The following is a 21,802-nucleotide window of genomic DNA, read 5'->3' on the forward strand; positions in this document are numbered from 1 at the left end:
TGTGTAATCAGGCCTTACTTGGAGGTAAAAGCAGAACACTGGTCCTAGCTACCTAGGGTTGAGGATCTGGTAGATGTCAGTATAGTGAATTGAAAGAACAATTTAGTTGTCTGAATTTTGTGCTATTTGTCTTTTGGCGCATTCTTGATAGTACAATGCTTGTTCTTTTAAAGGTCATTCTTTTTTTTTAGTTTGGTTTAATTTTTCTGTGATATGAAGGAGAAGCTAGGTGGCTCAGTTGATAGAATGCCAGGCATGAAGTCAGGAAGACTCATCTTCCTGAGTTTGAATTCAGCCTCAAACACTTACTAGCTGTGTGACCCTGGGCAAGTCACTTAACCCTATTTGCTTTAACTTCCTCGTTTGTAAAATGAGCTGGAGAAGGAAATGACAAAACACTCCATTATCTCTACCAAGAAAATCCCTGATGGGGCCATAAAGAGTACAACAACTAATGGTTTGAAGACTAAGTGATTTTTAGTGGTTGTAGTTAAATGGTAGAAGCTTTCAAGGATAGGGACAGAGCCAAGAGTCTTGAATATGAGCCATGAGCAGACTCTGAAGGAGTAACAGGAAGATAGCACTAGTGAGACTGTCTTCCCACACAACACCTGTTGTCTTGTCATCACAAATCATTAGGCAAGCAGCAGTTTTCCCACATAATCATGCAGCTCCCACAAGTATTGCTAAACATGAAGAGGGCAGTAAGCTAGGAGGAGGCAAGGAAAAGGCACCCAACTAATAACTAAAATGGATTTTTAAAATAAGCAGAATTTTAAAATACATTACCGGAATAAAGCATAACAGGTACTGAGTTGACTTTCTTAGGAGTATATGGCCACAGTTATTCAGGGATCATTTGATTGATGTACAGTTGGCCCAAGTGAGGAGATGCAAAGGGGGTTTTTACTTAACATCGGCAGGTTTGTTAATCTCCCCATGGAGGGTTAAAATATGGAAACTTTGGAAGCAGTGAATCACCACATGGTCAGATACTGGTTGCACTAAAGCTGGGAATTATATAAGTGGCTTACACCAAGCTAACAGATTTGCCACATGTAGCCTGCTCTGAGAAGAAACTATAGCTTTGCACTTAAATGAATGCTTGCAAACATAGGAACCATCAATTCAAGTCAATTTCCCAAGCATTTGTCAAGCCCATACTATGTGTCAGGGCCTCTGCTAGACACGGGATATACAAAGGCAAAAATGAAACAGTCAGTACCTTCAAATGGCTTATATTGTACTGGAAGAAAACAACAAGTATACAGATAAGAAAACATATTCAAAGTAAATATGCAGTATTTTCAAAGTATCTATTCAAAGTAGATACATAGTCATTTCAGAGAGTGGTGAAAGCATTAACAAGGAATGAAAGAGAGATTAGGCAATGCTATATATATCAATGTTGTTTTTTCCAAAAAAAATTAATAGAAACTTTATAGTAGTATTTAATATGATAAAATTAATTCAAGAAATGCAAAAAATTCCAATTATTCTCATATTAAAGTACTTACTTATTCTCCAGTGACATGGTTGAAAGTAGGCTTTGAATGTTTTTCCACATACTTGATACTACTATTATGTTTGTTTCCTCCCCTCCCCCCCCCTGCCCCTCTTCCAATATCCTTGGTGATGAACAAGAGTATCAAGTATGTGGGATAACATTCAAAACCTACTTTCAGTCATGTCACTGGAGACATCCATTAAAATAAGGTTTTGCCCCCTGAGTAATAATTTTAATTCCTTTCACATTTACACAGTAAACAGTAATACAATTCAAGTACAGTGTGCACATTTGCCATTGTGTGGGGTTTTTTTGGGGGGGGGGTCTTTTCCACAAAAAAAGTAAGCACTTTAATAGAATATTTGGCAATTTGTACTCCACAAAATGGTGGATCTGCAACAGCTCACTTTATGTTAAAAGCCACCAGTGGTTTCTTCTTGCTTTTGTCATGGCTTTTCTTGTCTTCTCCTTGGTAATCTTCATCATTATCATCATCTTTGTCTTCCTTGTGGGCAGAGTTTCCCTCTTCAGGACTGGCTAATGGTTCAGGGAGAGCTTTCATGGTTCACTGTATCATTCCTCTTGCAGACAGGGCAGCTGGGCACCACTCGTCTGACTACCCCCTTCCTACAAACAACTCAGGGCACTGTCATCTGGGCTATACACTGTGGTTCTGTACTCACTGCTCCTTTGGTCCATGTCATCCAGATATACTGGTTGTTCATGGGCCATGTTGAACAGGGTTCTTTCTGCTGATGTTCCTATACAGGTAAGTGACCCTATTGAAGAGATTAGTGGTCTCCTTTTTCCTTTTGGGCAGATTTTGCTTTGCAAATCAATGCCAGAATCTAAACGGGTAACATTCCTCTCAGTACTTTGGAGATTAATGTATGACTGTCTAACATAAGCATTGAATCTTCCATCCAGGGAAGATTCCTAAAAGATGGGGAAGTGGTTTTCCACCCCCTAATTCCACAAGGGTCCTCTCAGTTGGGAGCTGTACCTCACTCTTCATTTGAGCCAAAATTGCATCATGAAAAGATGTGGGGAAGGACAGAAATTTTGACATGGAAATGTTCTATAGGCTCTACTCATGGGTGCCTGCTGCCCATTTAAGTGCTGCTTTAACATCGCTTGTGAAGATAGCTGCTGAGATTGCATCTGGGTTGGAGGCTGTGGGAAGAGCTGGGCATGAGGGTTGGAAAACTCTCCCTGAAGTCTATTTCAAGTTGTTGGTCTGCTGGCACAACCACTGGCTGGTTCACATGGGAATATCTCTCCTGGCAAATTCATATAATGAGTTAGGATGACCAAGGAAGGCAAAACTTTCCTATAAACACTATCACTGACCTAGTCAAAGGAACTGCAGGAAATCAATTGCCTTGGACTAGGTCAACATGAATACAAGCCTTAAACTATAACAATCAAAACCTGAGATCAATAATGTGCCAGTAAATGTTTAATAACTGGCCAGGGTTGGGGGGAGAGGTGGAACATACTCATAACATACTTTTAAATTTGATCTGAATTATTAAGATTTTCTACATAATTCCCTTAAGTTTAGGCACTCAGCAAAACAATAAATCAAGCCCTGATTTGTAGAATTTTTTATTTCTGTGGTATAAATGCTCATGTTGAAAATTGAACAATTGGCTCTCAAGAGCCAGATTGAGCTGGCTCCAGCACACCCTTGCCTGAGACTCTTAACCACATTCATCCATAAATCCATCCTAGGAATCCACCCAGCATTTCTTTTTCAATTTGTCCTGACACAGAATGGAGACAAGTGGAGCATGCAGTCTGTCTACAAATTAGCACTTACTCTTGCTATATAACTAGCCCATCTTTCCTTTCCTTTCCTTTCCTTTCCTTTCCTTTCCTTTCCTTTCCTTTCCTTTCCTTTCCTTTCCTTTCCTTTCCTTTCCTTTCCTTTCCTTTCCTTTCCTTTCCTTTCCTTTCCTTTCCTTTCCTTTCCTTTCCTTTCCTTTCCTTTCCTTTCCTTTCCTTTCCTTCCTTTCCTTTCCTTTCCTTTCCTTTCCTTTCCTTTCCTTTCCTTTCCTTTCCTTTCCTTTCCTTTTTCTTCTCTTTTCTCTCCTTTTTTGCTCATTCATTTCTCTAATTATATTTCTCCTCCCCACCCCCCCTCCTCCATACAAGCAATCTCTCCATTGCCATGTGGATGGTCATCAAATCCAATTATTTCAGGTGGTAGCATCCCATGCCTAATAGCATATAACAATGCTACAGGAAAAGTGCTGTTAAAACATTGGCCAAAGCCTTGCACAATTGTGGTTCTAGCTCATTTTCCATTTGCAGTGTAGCTGTCTAATGGATTAGTTCTACAACCGGTCTATCCAATAGAGTCTTACAGTCTGGACAATGGGCATTATTCATCCACTTGGTTATTTCTGTGTGGATATCATTTAGGAAACTATAATATCTCAAAATTTGATACAATCAGTACAATGTCTTCTATAAACAGAAGAATCTGAAAGACCTCACTATCTATAAGGAATCCCTCTCTGATTTGGACTCTCCATTGGGCATTTTCCTTAGCAGCAGCAGCCTACTCTGGCAAGGGTTTGTCTCCTTAAAAAAATTAGTTTTGGGGCAGCTAGGTGGCACAGTAGATAGAGTACCGGCCCTGAATTCAAGAGGTCCTGAGTTCAAATCCGGCCTCAGACACTTAACACTTACTAGCTGTGTGACCCTGGGCAAGTCACTTAACCCCAATTGCCCCCCCCCATTAGTTTCACTTGCTATTAACAATCAAAGGATTGTTAAGCAAAATTAACTTGTCATCTTTCAACAAATCTTGTTTGATTTTGATGTATGCATGGAAGATATCTGCTTGGAAGAGAGTCTTTAAGGCAGTACTTTGCTCTACCAAAGTGAATGCCTTTTTGTAGTCAACAGATAATAAGAACAGTGGGATCTCTTATTCTCTATGAAGTCCTACAAAGATCTACAAAGAAATGTCATGTTTGTACTGTGTTTTATTAACCCTGAGAGATATGTAGAAACTCTGCCCTGGAAAAGAAGGAGGTAAGATCATAGAGTTAATTCTGGAAGGGAGGTTAGCTGTCATCTAATTCAATACCTACTCTTTATAGAGGAGAAAATGTTCTAGAGGGGTGAAGTGATTTACCCAAGGTAACAGAGGTTGTTGATTGTAGAGTCTATTCTCTGAGTTGAAATCTGGTACTTTTTCCCAGATAAACACTTGGGCTATATCTTGTGATGCAGCCAGTCTGAAGGGTATTTCCCAAGAGCAGACTGTGTTGGGTTTATCAAATAGAGGGTGAAAGAGACAGCCAGGCAGCCAGCCAGATGGACAGAGAGAAAGAGAGACAGAGAGAGACAGAGACAGAGATATAGACAGAGATAGAGAGACAGAGAAGGAGAGAGGGAGAGGGAGAGAGGGAGAGAGAGAGAGAGAGAGAGAGAGAGAGAGAGAGAGAGAGAGAGATGGATTCCACATTTGTACTTCTGGCTTCCTGTATACCCAGTGCATTTGAAAAACAGTGATACTTGAATTTGTTCATAAACTCAAAGCTAAAAAAAATCCCCCACATCTTTGCTTTTAATTTTTTAAGCCTAATATATTGAGTTTTTGCAAAAGGCTTTCTATGAGGTTTGGCAAGCATGTAGATATTGTTAGGGACCATGGATCCTAGCTATAATTTAAACCTTACTGCCATAATTTTTATGTTTCTTGCTGTCAGTGTTTTTCTTTTAACTCTAAGACTTGTTTCAATTATTTTAGGAGACTAACAAATCAGACTTCTTGTGGCAGTGTCAGGACTGGGGGAACTCCCACAGAGGATAATCAGATAAAAACACCTCTTCTATATTCCAAGGACCATCCAAATGCTTCTAAGATCGAGCCTTTATGGAAATTCCCATTTACCCATTCCAAAAAACATAATGAAAAGTTAAAATAATTATTTTCCATTGATAGGTTAAGGGAAAACATTGAAAGAAATATTATAGGAGGGAATGGTTTGTGATTCATCCCCCACCTTCCTGTATGTAGATCCTTCCCTGATTTCTCAAAGGACGAAGCCTTCTATTCCTCTCTCAAACTAAACCATCTATCTGTGGTCTGGACCCCTTCCCTTCACTTCTCATGAGGGGCCTTGCTCCTCTTTCTCCAATGTTTTCTGTCTCTCTATTCCCATCAACAGCCCTTTTCCTTTTTCTTAAATAATCTGAGGACTTCTCTGTTATTATGCAAACAAGCAAATGCTACATCTGACCTTGTTGTCCCTTTGAAACATAGCTTCACAGTCTGTCTGATTCCTTGGCTTAAACCTTATTAAAAGGTGAACCTTCACCTATATTCCTTCCCCATTCATTGCACCTATAATTTGGCTTCCATCTATCTTCTTCATATGAAAATACTTTATATTCACATTAAAGAATGAATCACAGCATCTCAGGGTTGTAGGAGACATTAGAGGCCATCTGATCCAACTCATAACTGAACCAGAATGAGGCAACATGGTGTTCTAGAAAAGGTATTGAATTTCTAATCAGAAAGTCCTGGGTTCAAATACTGGCTTGGAAACTTGCTAGCAATCACTTAACTGTTCTGGGCTTTAGTTTTCCCTCTGTAAAATGTAAGGGCTGAACTCAACAGCCTTCTGGTTCTAAATCTATAATTCTGTGGTCCCTTTTACAACACATGCAACAAGGGGTCACCCAGCCTTTACGTGAATACCTCCATTAATAAGAAACTTACTACCCTACCCATACCATTTTGGGGCAGTTGTGATTGTTAGGAAGTTCTTCCTTATGGTGAACCAAATCTAGGGGCAGCTAGGTGGTACAGTGGTTAAAGCACCAGCCCTGGATTCAGGAGGACCTGAATTTACATTCAACCTCAGACACTTGACACTTACTAGCTGTGTGACCCTGGGCAAGTCACTTAACCCTCATTGCCCTGAAAAAAAAAAGATAGTGAACCAAATCTACTTCTCTGTAAATCTGCCCATTGTTGTTAATGGTGGGCTCTGGAACTGAATCGAGCTTAGTTAATCTATCCTCTACTGGACAAGTCATCCAATTTTTGAAGTTGGTGATTATATTTTCCCTAAGACTTTTTTCTTCTAGCCTAAAAATTCACAATTACTTCAATCCATATGTGACATTATTTTGAGTCCCTTTACCATCCTGTTGATCCTTACTTGTTGTGTTCAACAGCAATGGGGAAAGAGCAAACACAGTAGATTAGTGAGCAGTTATACAAGTTTCAATCTAGGGTGTAAGGAGAATCAAGAAATCCAGAGGACATAGGTGCAGAATAGCCTGGGTACAACGGAAGCAGGGGGACCCACAGAGCAATTGGGAACAAAATACAAAGTCCAAAGTTAGGAATTTTATTTTCAGAGAGATACCCAATGCAAGGGTCAGGTAGAAAAACATGGTCTAAGGTCAAAAGCCAAATATGTTCATGTAGTCTAGGGTCAGAAAAACAACCAACTGGAATAGAGTGGTATTTTGATATTGACCCAAGGTAGTGTCATTTTATGGTTGTATGCTTGCCATACTCAGTCCCACTGTCTCCCCAACCAACATACATACATACGCATCACACATATACACACACTCACATATACACTCAGTTAAAGGCAATGCAGATGTGGGTTTGGATAAATCTCCTTTGATTTACTCCAGTTTGTCAATATCCCTTCTAAAAAGGAGTGTCCTTTTTAAGTGACCCTGGGCAAGTCACTTAACCCTCGTTGCCCTGCAAAAACAAAAACAAAAATAAAAAAAGAAGTGTCCAGAAATATGCACAATATTTTAGTTGTGGTGTGACTAGAATAGAATATAATGGAAATATTGCCTTTACAATGCATTTACTCTTATTTTCTAGTTGTGTTTGTATACATCTGTGAATTTTACATCCATATATGGACTACAAGATTTTTTTTTAAGTGAGGCAATTGGTGTTAAGTGACTTGCCCAGAGTCACACAGCTAGTAAGTGTTAAGTGTCTGAGGCCGGATTTGAACTCAGGTACTCCTGACTCCAGGGCCGGTGCTCTATCCGCTGCGCCACCTAGCTGCCCCCAGATTACAAGATTCTTGAAGGAAGGGATAAAATCTTCCACTTTTTAAAAAATCTTGATCATATATTCTATGCACAAAATACATGATTACTAAATAAGTATCTGAATAAATTCATTTTAAATAGAGGAATTATTGTTTTATTAAGTATCTTACACTGATGATCTTACACTGCTTTAATACTAAAATAATGTCTGCATAATTCAACCATATTAAGCAAGTATTTATTAGTCACTGTGTGCAAGGTTCTATGCTAGACATTAGAGATATGAAGATTTTTTTCAGACCCTGCTCTGAAGGAATTTACAATATTGTAAGGACAAAAGCATATATACAAATAAGTACAACACATGGGAGAGTGTAGTAAGTGTAAACAAGTCCAGAAAAAATGCTATAAGAAATATGAAAAGGAAGAAATTATTTTCAGAGGGAGGAGGCCAGGGTTTAGTGATAGCTTTATGGAATGGATTATCCTTGAGTTGGGCCTTCAAGGAAGAAGGGCCAAAATTCTTCCCTACCTCTACTCTTAAAGGTCCTCTTCCCGTTTCTCTATGGAAACAACTACAACTTTTCAAGTTGCCATATCCTTCAAGTCATCAACTAGTGTGGCCCTTCAAATAATAGATGCAAAGACAGGAAGACAAAGGATCACAGAACCAAGGAATCCCAGAATACATAGGGAACTTAGAAATAATTTAATACAACCCCAAACCTGAATAGAAATCAATATTATCTCCACTTTAGGCATTCATCCTCCAACTGATGACCTTCAGTAATGGAGAACACATTTCCTACTGAGAGGTAAGTCCATTCCACTTTTGGATAGAGAATGTAATATGCATTTAGATGGTGCCTATTATGGGCAGCTAGGTAGTGCAGTGGATAGAGCACTCGCCCTGAAGTTGGGAGGACATGAGTTCAAATCTCACCTTAGATACTAACTGTGTGGCCCTAGGCAAGTCAATTAATGCCAATTGCATTAAACATCTATGGCCATCTCCAGTCATCCTGATCTATATCTTGCCACTGGACCCAGATGTCTCTGGAGGAGAGAATGTGGCTGGTGACTTTACACAGCCTGCCTCACTTAAATCCAACTCACTGCAAGTCATGACATTCCCTCCCCAATGTCATGGTCCTCTTCAAGAATGAAGGACAAACAACAACTATATACTAGATACTGTAATAAGTGTTTTACAAATATTTTCTCTCCTATTGTTAGAAATGCTTTCTTGTTTGTTTGTTTGTTTTTTGCGGGGCAATGGGGATTAAGTGACTTGCCCAGGGTCACACAGCTAGTAAGTGTTAAGTGTCTGAGGCTGGATTTGAACTCAGGTACTCCTGAATCCAGGGCCAGCGCTTTAACCACTGCGTCATCTAGCTGCCCCAGAAATGCTTTCTTGACATGAAGCCTATATCTTTCACTAGATAATTTCTACCTACTACTCCTAGTTCTATACTCTGAGGCCAACCAGTACAAGCCCAAATTGTCTTCCACATAGAACTTAAAGGCAACCATCATGTCTTTCCTATAGTTTCTGTAATATAGGCTAAAGCAGCAGGTCTTTCAACAGAGTCTTGTATGTTATGATTTCAAAACCTTTTACTTGCCTATTTGCCCCATTCTAGATATCTTTTAGCTCATTAGAGTTCTTAAAATATGGCACCCCCAAGTAAACATATGGCAGGATCAAACAGTACCTTTTTTATATAGCCTCAAGTTAGTTTTTTTTGATTGTCATGTCATGTTGACATATTGATTCATATCATTTAAGTTCAACAAAGATTTATTAAACTTAATCTAATAAAACCCCTGTTCATCCTCCCATCCCATAAACAAGAGTCTTGCTAAACCCAAGATCTCACAGTCTATTCTGGGTATGTGAGACAATGTGAAAAAAAGGTATAAAGATCATAGAGGGTAATCAAGTTTGGCTGGAATATCAGCACATGAAAGGAAAGACTAGAAGGCAAAGCTGGAAGGATAGATTAGACCTTTGACACAGCAATCTCACTACAAGGAAGGCAAAGACAGAAATGAACATTCAAGATGGGCCCAAATACTCAGAGTAGTACTTCTGGCATTGGCAATGAATTAGAAACAAAGTGAGTACCCATAAATTTGTGGAATAGCTGATAAAACTATGTTCACATAATTACATAGTGAAAAATGTCAACTATGAGGAATTTAGAGAAAAATCTAAGAAGAGTGTGGAAAGAACTCTTATCCTAGAGTTAGAAGACTTAGATTGCATTTCTGCCCCACATACTTGCTACCTGGGTGAAATAGACAAATCTCTTCTCTGGGTCTTAGTTACCTCATTTGTAAAAGTAGGGTTTGGATAGGATGGTCTCTGAGGTTTCTTCTGGCTCCTAACCTAAGATCTTATTTGTATACTTGTATACTACATGGAAAAGTGGGGAGGGGGAACTAAGGGTACAATCTACACAATGACTACAACAATATAAGCCAAAAGTTCACACAAAGGAAGCTGAACTCTGAATAATGAAAGAGTCAAGGAAAGTCCCAGAGTATAGATAATGAAATAAATATATTTCATCCTCATAGCATGGAGCAAGAGACAACTTCTGGAATAGAATATTTTATACATTGTTTTATTGTTCCATTATTTTATACATTATGGTTGCTAGAGTGAGCATTTTTGTTTAATTTTCTTTTTCAAAAGGGAGGATTTAATCTGAAGGAAGCATTTGAAACAACTGTGATTTGAGGACAAAAATGAAGGAAGGGTTTAAAACAACTGTGCTATAAGGACAAAAGTTATCAGCAAAACTTTTTTTTCCCCCAAAAATGATAGTTTAGACATAGAATGTAGAGGGCCTTGAATTCCAGGATCAGAGTATATATTTTATTCAGGAGTCCATGGCAGTTCCACTGACAGAGTGATGGTCAGGGCAAAGCCCAAATATTTAGTTAATTCAGCTAAGCACCTGATAATTTGGTCTACAACAGGCTTTTTTTTTTTTTAAAAAAAACAAATTTACTTTTGAATTAATCAAATGTTTTCATATTTTGTTGATATATAGAAACAGTTACAGTATTACTGCTGTGATGAGATAGGCACCCTCATGACTCTAAGATTGTATTAGGTACGATCTGACCAAGGTCTGCATGAAGTCAAAGATATTGCTGTGTTAGCAGAGAAAAGAACATATGAGTTTAAATTATGTCAAACACTGGGGTAGCTTTAAAGGGGCTAAGTCATTTTTTACGTGTTCTCCCCTTATTGATTCTGGATAGAGACACTGGCAAAAAGCCCTTGCCACAGCAGGCTCTGGCTAATGCCCCTTGCTGTTCTAATCATCTCATGGAGACTTGCTTCTTTGGAAGATGCTGATTATCAACAATCCTTCATTCCTTGGTGAGAAGTGAGGACAAGTTAAAAAAAAAAAAGAAATGTCTTCCAAAGTTGAGCATGCCCACAGAAGACCTCTCCCCAACCAGAACATTTGCACACTAATATCAGGGTTGGATTTTGCAGTCTGCATTCAGGATCCTCTGTTATCCTTGTTACACTTCCAGTTTCTCAGGTCAAGGTCTATGTGACTGACTGAGATGAAGTGTGCCTTGTCTTGAAAACTGAAGGGTTTTAAACAGTATATGACAGCTTCAGTAGGAGAACTGCTCCAAAGTAAAAGACTAATCTGGACTTGTCTTGGACTCAATGAAAGGGCTTTTTTAAAAAAAGAATTTTGCAGTAACTTTGTTTTTCTTGAAGGGATGAACTCTGAGAACAGAAGTGTGTGAGTACCAGTATGAGTGCATGGTCCTTTGTGTAGCAAAAAAGGAGCTTTGGACTTGCCAGAAGCTTATGAAATTCTTAAAGCCCTGATTAATTGCCATACTATAAACAACATGTATTTGTGTCTGTGTTTTGTTGATTTGGTAGAATGTAAGCTCCTTGAAGGCAGGCAGTTTCATCGTTGTCTTTCTATATCCAAGTCCTTGCTTAATAAAAGTTAGTTGAGTAGAATTGCCCTGATGAAACATTTCCCTGAAACGACTACTTTTGAACCGATCTCTTTGCTCAGTGAGCTCAAGTTTCCAATCACATAGTGAATTAGCAAGTAATTAATAAAGATCAAAAAAAGGTCCACACATAATGAAGAAATTCCCATAATATTAGAGGTAGCATGGTGGAGCATATGGGGTACTGGCTTTAGAGTCAGGAAGACCTGAATTTCAATATAGACTCAGACAACTTTATTAGCTATGTGACCCCTGCACAAATCACTTCATTTTCTTTTTTTCTTTTTTTTTTGGTGAGGCAATTGGGGTTAAGTGACTTGCCTAGGGTCACACAGCTAGTAAGTGTTAAGTGTCTGAGGCCAGATTTGAACTCAGGTCCTCTTGAATCCAAGGCTGGTGCTCTATCCACTGCGCCACCTAGCTGCTCCTAAATCACTTAATTTTGATGGGTCTCCATTTTCTTATCTGTAAAAGAAGGGTTTGGACTTGATGAAGTCCAAGGTCCCTTCTAGCTCTAAATCTATGATCCTATGAAGTCACTAAGTTATGACCAATCCTTCTTCTCTCTCAGGCAAAACTTTGAGAAGAGTAGAAGTGACCCTGTCTTGTAACCTGGAAAAAGCACACTTGTCCTCTAGGATAGTCTAACCTCCAAACTTTCTGACACAGTCAGAGAAAGACTTCTTAATCTGAAAAAATGGAACCTACATCAGTCTCAGTCAGTCTTGTACCTCCAACCACCATTGAATCTGTACAAGTGCAATGACCGTCTTCTCTGTTCTCAGCAGCAAGATTCTAAGCCCAATAATAAGGATGTACAAGATAGCTGTTAAAACTAGAATTGTCAGCTTTGGGTTTTTGCTTGGGCCAAATGCACTCATTTTCATTTTTGTATTCATATTCCTGGTGCCAACCCTTGCTTTGCATAAAGTAGGCACTTAATACTTTCTTTCTTTTTTTTTTTTTTGTGAGGCAATTGGGGTTAAGTGACTTGCCTAAGGTCACATGGCTAGTAAGTGTTGTCTGAGGCCAGATTTGAACTCAGGTCCTCCTGATTCCAGGGCTGGTGCTCTACCCACTGCACCACCCTGCACTTAATACTTTCTAATTGAATAGTTATAAAAATATCATTATGGCAATAGCCCTAATTATGATGGCAGGTCTTTCTGCCTCAAGTTTCCCCAGTCCAATCCATCAGCCACCAAAGTGATTTTTCCAAAAAATGCAGGTCTGGCCATGTGACCATCACCACACACACCCCCACTCAATAAACTTCAGTGATTCCCTATTACCTCCAGAATCAAATATAAAATCCTCTCTTTGTCAATCAAAGTCATTCATAACCCAAACCCCTCCTAGCCTTCCAGTTTTCTTATATTTTACTCTCCACCATGTACTCATCAATCCAGTACTGCCCTTCTTGCTGTTTCACGAATAAGACACACTATTTCTTGGTTCTAGCCATTTTCTCCAGCTACTCCTCATGCACAGAATGTTCTCCTTCTTCATCTTCACCTCCTGACTTCCTTGGCTTTCTTTAAGTACCAATTAAAATCCTATCTTCTACAAGAAGCCTCACCCAACCCCTCTTAATTCTAGTGCCTTCCCTCTTTTCATTATTTCCTATTTATCCTGTACATAGCTTTTTTATAGATATTTGTTTGCTTATTGTCTCTCTTCATTAGATTATGAACTTCTTGAGGTCAGGAATTGTCTTTTGCTTCTTATTTTTAATCCACAGAGCTTTACACAGTGCCTGGAATATAGTAGGCACTTAATAAATGTTTATTAATTGGCTGATGGCTTCAGTCTAATGCCCACAACAATAATTATATTAATACCGAAGTCTAAAAGAGCAAAAGATGAACATGAAGTTGGCTTGTTCAGAAAATCTTTTGATGTAAATATGAGCAATAACTTTCAGAAAGTGTTATTAGTAGAAAGAACTTTTATAGGTCATTTAGTCCAACTATTCCTTTAAATCTGAAGAAAATGAGGCATAATACTTTAGGAAGGATATTAATTAGCTGGAGAATGTCCAGAAAAAAACAACCAACAACAAGATGGCATAGGGACTAGTTAAAGGAACTTGTGATGTATTAACCTAGAGAAAAGAAGACACAAGTGGGCATGATAACTCTCTTTAAAGGTAGTGTGTAAAAGGAATTAAATTTATTCTGATTGGCCCCATAGGGCAGCACTAGAAGTAGTGGGCAGAAAGTTATGGAAAGTATAATTTAGTGTAAAACAAAAACATCCTAACCATCTGAGCTACCTCAAAGTGTAATGAGTTGCCTCCTTTAAAGGTTTTAAGTAAAGGATGGATGGCCACTTGTCAGATGTTTTATAGAGAGGATCTTTTTTCCAGTATGGGTTGAATGAGATGGATTGCAGAGTCACTTTCAATTCTGCCATTCTGGATTCTATGAAGTGAAGTGACTTGGACTAGAGTCTTTATCTATCATCTTTATCCTTTGTATTATGCTTCATTACTTTGTATTATTATTATTATTATTATTTGTGTTATTATGGACAAGAAGTTTTAATGTAAAAAAATAGCCTGCCCTTTGTGAAACCAAAGATGGCACCTGCTCCATGGAACTCAGCAACATAGGTCAAAAGATTGAGATCATTTCCCTTCCTTTCATGTGACCTCATGAAATCTGAACTAGGAAAGATGACTCGACAGTACTGCTTGCTCAATTAAACAAAGGATCAAGATTTGCCGCCATATTTTCAAACAAGGGCACAAAATGTTAACCTCAAGTCCCAAACACTGGTATATAAGAGAGGTACCTGGATGACCCATCATCTTTGGTGTTTTCCAATGCATGGATCCAACCTGCCCATGGGGATTCTTTTCCTGAATCAATGGGAGAAAGTATCAACCTAAAGGGAAAGGTTATGGAGAAAAGAGGAATCCATTGTGTCCCATTTGGGTTGGTTTGCCTGCTTTATAGCCCCCTGCCCAAAGTCCCTAGGACACTGAGAAGACCTATATGTATGCCCTTACATTTTGAACCCCTCTTGTCTATACTTCTTTTATGCCTTCAGGAAAGTAGTTGTGGAGTTAAATTTTACAAAGCTGTTTTATACTGCAAAAAAAAAAAATGTGTGGTTTTATCATAACCGTAAAAAATTTCAAATCATTGGGATTAGCCCCTTTCTCCTTTCCTGTGTGCCTTCAATTAGCTGCTTAAAAGCAAACCCATGGCTTTAGAACTGAAAATAGCTAGAGAAAAGTGACGCAGATTTCACCCGAGATGAAAGAATGGATTCCAGAAGCCTAATTAAAAGCAACTGAGAAACCAGTATTTGATACAGAGTTTACTCACCTGAAAAAATAAACCAAGAACTATAGCTAGGCTTTACTGGAGAGTTGTGGGAAAGGGGTGCAGGGGTTTCACTCAGGTCATAGGAAGGCCCAGCTCTGCAAGAACACAGAATCTTACTGTTTCTTCATGCTTGGAAGTCAGGGGGAGGTCAGCCAGGGAGTACAGGCCACCACCACGTTGGGACTATTTAACACTGTGTGCAATTTTAAAAAAAAGAACAGTCTCCCATCAAGATCAGGGTGACACTGTCATCCCCAATCCTTTTGCATTTTTGTCTTTTGCCACCTGATAGGTCACTCAATTAACTATGCTGAATCACAATGTTGTTTTTGCAGTTCACCCAGGCTCTGTGAATTTCCAGACCTCCTCCCATTACCAACACCCTCTTTGCCACCTTCCCTGAACTCAGACACTGTTCTATGCATTCGGAGTACCTGTAGGTTGTTTTTGATGGCCTGTAGGATGTTTTTGAAGGATTGTCCCTGAAAAATGCAAACCCTTCCATTCAAAAAGGAAAGTTTTTTGGGGTTCTGAGATAAATCAAGGTCACAAGTTATTCAGGAAGAGAAAGGAATTAAAAGCCCCTCTTTCAGTTACCACATTTCTCCTTCCCTGGAAATCAGCACCTCAGATGGAAGACTGGCAAATAAAAAATAGCCCTAGTGATACCTCTAAATGGAATTTCCATCTTGTCCAAGATTTTACTTGGAGGCAAGGGAAAGGATTGATCTAATTTTCTTGGATCTCAACTACTGGGGGGGGGCAGTGAGGAGACATTCTTCTATATTTTCCTTTCCAAGTTTGATATTCATTACCTCAGGGGGGGAAAAAATGTTCCCTAATGTGGGAGTATATACAGGGTGTCCCAAAAACAAGTGTGGTGTTTTTGATGTTGGAAATAAATAAAATTGCTTGTATTCTGGGACACCCTGTTCAAGAGTCTGGAGGCCTGAAGCTCTCACCTCAGTGAACACTAAGGCAGGGTCACATTTTTGCTAGAGAGTCTTTTGTCTCTTGAAAATGATCCTCAGTTTAATAATCCTGCTAATATTTAATGTCAGCAATCATTTTCAAAATGTAGAAAGACATTCAAAGTGATGCAAAGCAAGGTCAAAAGATTAAATACAACATACACATTGACTATAACAATATTTAACTTAAAACAATAGCAACAAAACTTTTACAAGTGTACTGATGGATTCAATTCAACAACTGCTTTTTAAATGCCTACCATGTGCCAGGTTCTCAACTAAGCAGATACAAAGACAAAGACAAACAGTCCCTGAACCTCAAAGAGTTTGCTTCTACTGGAGGATACAATGAGTATGTAGATAAGTAAATAGAAAATATAGGCAGGATAATACAAAGTCATTTCTGTGAGGGTAGAACACTAGAAAGGGGATGGGGCTCCTATAAGTTGGAGGATCTGAGCTGAACCTGCAAGGGAATTGGGGGGAAAGGACACAGACCTTTGATTTTTTTGGGGGGTACTCACTATTTAGAAAGATCTACTAACACATACTGGCAGATCTTCTGTAACTCTGAAGCTGACTTTTATCCATTATGTCATGTTGCCCCTCAAGTTCACAACAATAAAATGAAAATAAAATGTAATAATTTAAAAATGCTAGCCTAATGGAAACTCTCTAAATTATCATTATCATAATCATAATCATAAAAATAATTGTATGCCTACTACGTTCATTGTATGACTGCGAATTACGATGGGATACTTACAACAACTTCTGAACACATGGTATCACCATTCCCAGACAAATGAAGTTCAAATCCTTTGCCACTGGAACAATTTCATTCTTCTATGTCTTTCCCTGGGATCTCCTCTATATCCTTATAATTCCCTCCTTCCTTCTCTTTCCCTATTGATTTCTTATTCTTTAAATCCTGGCTCCTACTATTTCCTCTGGGAAGTCTTCCTTTCTCTCCCCTTGACTGACCTTCTCCCAGAGACCTCTCATAGTGTGCTGTTTTCTACACCTCTAGTATACTTCACAGAACCACAGAAGCTGGGTTGGAAGGGAGCTCAGACGCCATCTAGTGCAATTCCTAATTGAATATGAGACCTTTCTAAAGCATCCTTCACAATAGAGCATCTAGCTTTTGCTTGAAGAGAGGTGGTGCAGGGGCAGGTAGGTGGCGCAGTGGATAGAGCACCGGCCCTGGAGTCAGGAGTACCTGAGTTCAAATCTGGCCTCAGACACTTGACTCTTACTAGCTGTGTGACTTTGGGCAAGTCACTTAACCCCAATTGCCTCACTAAAAAAGAAAAAAAAAAGAGGTGGTGCCCACTACCCCCAGAGAAAGCCCAGTCCATTTTGAAAAGGTTTAATTATTTTGTTTTTGTTTGTTTCTTTTTGCAGGGCAAGAAGGGTCAAGTGACTTGCCCAGGGCCACACAAGTGTCTGAGGCTGAATTTGAATTCAGGTCCTCCTGAATCCAGTGCCAGTGCTTTAGCCACTGCACCACCTAGCTTCCCCTAAACAGGTTTAATTGTTAAGACGTTTTTCCTCATACAGAGCCAATATTTGCCTTTTTAAACTTTCTACTCAGTGCTTCTAGTTCTGCCTTTTAGGAACAATTCTGTTGTCCCTTATCCCCTCTTCCGTGAGGCAGCTTTTTAAGGACTTGAAGAGAGTTCTCATATCCACACCTACCCCATCCTGTCTCTTCTTCTCTAGAGTATATTTCCTTGTTCCCTAGTTCCTTTAACTCACTTGCAAGAATTCCATTATCTTGGCTATCCTTCTCTGGATGCTCTTCAGCTTATTGGAGTCTTTTCTAATATGTAGCACCTAGAACTTAATACAATATTTCCAGTACAGTCTGACCAAGGCAAAAATCACATTGGGATATTTCCTTGCTAGACCTTGATACTATGTCCCTCTAAATACCTACTGAGTATGCTAAATTCTCTTGGTTTCCACACCAATAACTTGCCGATTACAAAATTCACACACCCTTTTCAAATTTATTTCTATTAAATTACATCTCAATAAACCTGGACCATGTTTTAACCTATCTTTTGAATCTAACTATCATCCGGCATGTTAGCTAGGGATATCAGTATGTCAGCTTTGGTTCATAAGGAAATTGGATAAAGTATGTTATCCTTTATCTAAGTACGTGACAAAAAATTTTAGGCAGCAAGTTTGTGTCTACTTGTTCCCTGTGGACACTTATGCACTGGTGGGATAGTCTTTTCATTTCATAGGCAGAATGTTATTATCATTATTTTTGCTTTGCCTTCTCTTGAGTAGAAATAGTAACTCCAAGAGTTAGTGGAGTTTAGGTAGTTGATTTATTAAATGGAAAGTGCTCCAGTGGGGGCCCAGGACCTAGAGTGCGCAATAGTAGGAATGTATTATCCTCAGCTTCCCCCATCAGGATTACTCCTATATCCTTTAATTAGTTGTAACAACAGATACCTCTTGTGGGATCCCAGTCCTCACCTACCAGTGTGGGTACAGGACCAATTAATGAGACAACCAAAGTGGGGAAGAGCCTGGAGATGGGGGATGTAGGTTCATAATATACCCATGCTACACTTGTATTTTATGAGCTCTAAGATTTCATTCTTTCAGGAGAAATACACTATACTGGTAAATATGCACACAAATACAAGGCACATTTGCCATAATTCATAACAGGTTTATTTTTTCAAATATATTTTTCAAATATATCATCTTGTTCTAAAAGTCCAATTCTTGGGACACTCAAGTCCCTCATCCTGCTTTGGATGTGAAGGTAGCAATTTACATTCAAAGTTCTCAATCTTCTATCCTACCCACAAGTGCCTATAATGATTGGTAGCTTATTTGGGGTATACGGTTGAAGATTCCAATAACTCTCACTGATGCCTTTTATTAGGGGAAAAAATCTGAATGCATATGTCCTAAACACAGATGAATGCAAAGATGACTATAGATTAGAGGTATCAAGCATATGGTCTACAAAACTCCCTAGGAATGTAATTGGGAAATGTTTAACAAAATAAATAAAAAATACAATGGAACACATGTCAATTTGTGGTTTTCTAAGTCATGGCAGGGACTCATTTCTGCTTCAATTTGACATCAGTACTATAGATCATAACAATAAGTGACATTGATACTATACAGCATGATGAAAAGATAGATGGTTTTGGAGTCCAATTCTCTGGGTTCTCTCCTAGTTTAGCCACTTGATATTTAGGTGACCGTGAGCAAGTTTCTTAATCTCTTTAGGCTATAGTATCCTCCTCTGTAGAAGAAGAAAGCTGGACTAGATGACTTATAAGGGCTCTTCCCAGACTAACTCTGTGACCTATGACCAACCTGAGAGAGAGGATGTTAGTCCTCTCTTACAGGTGATAAAACTGAAACTCAGATAGGTTATCACTTCCCTATGGCCAAAGCACCTTGTAGGTTTCAGATGGGAAAGTGGTCAGGAAATAATATATACAGACACAAAAATATGAAGTATATATGCAATACATACAAATGTATCCATACAGTATACACACACACACACACACACACACACACACACACACACACATACACGCATACAAGATAAATAAAAAGTAATTTGGAGAGGCATTAGTAGTCATAGAAGGGATCAGGAAAGGCATTGTAAAGAATTAATTGTTATTTAAGGTTTTTATGCCTCAGCGCGCACTGGCCTGAGGCTCCGCAAACCGCAGGGTGCTCCACCCACTGGTTGTAGCCCTTACCAGGGCTCTGGCACCTCACATCATCACCATTCGCCAATGCCTACATGGGCCTGGCAAAATTATAATGATTGGAAGCCTAGTGAGGGCAGTCATGTGACTGTCAGAGCAGCCATCCCATTGGCTGGGGCTGTGTGGGGAGTTTCCAGGTTTGGGGGAGGAGAATTGAGCATTCGAGGTGGAAGCTGTAAAGTGACAGGCATTCTGCTGTGTATTTTCAGCTGATTCCTAGGTGGTGGTATTTTTTCAGGTATTATAATTTCCCTTTCCCCATTTTATTTCCTTTCCCTTGATCCTACTGATCCTGTTTGTGTTTTGTTTTTAAGTTTGTTCTTGTTAAAATAAATCTTGTTCTGTTTTGAGAGAGGCTGCCGGTTTCCTTCCTTGCCCCAATATTGCGGGAAGCCACTTAGCTAGCACTCCCCAATTAAAAATTGGTCCCCACAGCATCATGTAGGGGCTGACAATTGAATTGAGTTTTGAAAGGAGTTAGGGATTCTAAGAGGTAATAGTGAAAAGATAGTGCATTTCAGTTAAGTGGGACAGAATGTAAATTGGCACAGAGATGAACAATTGCCAAACTCCTGAATGAATGAAGAGGGACAATGAATTAAGAGGTGATGTATCTGGAAAGAAAGGAAGGAGTCAGATTTTGTAGAGTTTTAAATGCCAAATAGAGAATTCATCCTTCAGGAATCCAACATACCATAGTTCTGTGTATTGAATATAGGAATCCTAGGGATAGAGAATGAAATTAACTCACCTCCCAGGGGAGGTCATCGCTACCAAATCCAGTGAAATCTGATAATCTTTTCAAGGTGACCTGTAGGTTCATGAGTGACATTACTAGATTCTGGAGTTATGCCAGATCCCCCAGTTCTATACTTTCTTGGTGTATTATTGCTGCTTTTGTGAGTGAGATTTTGGTGTGGCAGACAAAGAACCACTTACCTTTGAGGAAGGGCATTACTATGGAAGATAATTCCATAGTGGATAAAATCCATAGCCAATAGACCTTCAGATTTTATGGGCTTTGAATCAATAAAAATGATTTAGCACATTCTCAATTTAGAATCATAGATTCAGTTCTAGAAGAAACCTTAAAGTCCATCTAATCTAACCCTTTCATGTGACAGATGAAGAAACTGAGACCCAGAGACGTTAAGTGACTGATCAAGGTCACATAGATAGTGATAGGGGGAAGGATTTGATCTGGTGTTTTTTCCATTAAATGTATCTAGATACTACAGGAAATTCAAAGAAATGTGAGACATGATTCTTACCCTCAGGAGCTGGAGGGAAGATGGATGAACCAAGCAGATGTGAATGGATAAAAAAAAACCCTAAAAAACACTAAAATACAAAATGTGATCAATTTCAAGTAAATGGTCCAGATAGTTGTTATAAGAGCAGTTCAGGGAACTGTGATGCTAATGTCTCCTTATTCCTTGAATCCAAGTGTGGACTTGATGCAAGTGCAATATCTCAAAGCAGGGCATTCAAATGCTGTCAACAAGAGAAGATCATGAGAAAAGCTCCATTCAGGATGCTTTGTGGCTTGCAAAATAAGTTATGATGGGTTTCTGGACCCAGGTCTGAGGTTTACCAATAATTTCATACCAGAATGAAAAACAAAATTGTCATAGTGTGAAAGGTCATAACTTAAGTAGACACCACAGGAATGAGGCCCAAGAGAAATAAAGTACTTTAAGAATCACTAAGCAGTCAAGTGGTCCAAACTCGATTTTCTCATTCTTTGGTTGTGATGCATTTGTCCATGTACTGATCATCCTGTTGGCAAACTTCGTGAGAAGCAGGAAACATGGCAGGGAATGAAGGTCAGCGGGGTGGGAGAGGAGGGAGAAGAAAGGAAAGGAAATGAGGTAGTGGGCCTCTGACAAGACCAGGAATAAGAAAACTTCTCGGTTATAGTGATTTAAAAAGTAGTCTGTGCCCTGTCTATTCAGGGCACAGACATGGTAAGCAGCCAGGAAGGAGCCAAAGGGCTAGGTAAGTAAAGATTAACACAAAAATCTGTGGTATTTACCAGTTCATGCAAAGAAAGTTTTTTTGGAGACAGTAGACAAATCTATTGCATTGGCTAAGGTTAGCTGGAGTCAGTAACTTAATCCTGAAAAATGTTTGCAGGGGCACATTGAGTTCTCAGGG

This window comes from Dromiciops gliroides, chromosome 1 (assembly GCF_019393635.1).
Source record: "Dromiciops gliroides isolate mDroGli1 chromosome 1, mDroGli1.pri, whole genome shotgun sequence".
NCBI classification, from domain to species: Eukaryota; Metazoa; Chordata; class Mammalia; order Microbiotheria; family Microbiotheriidae; genus Dromiciops; species Dromiciops gliroides.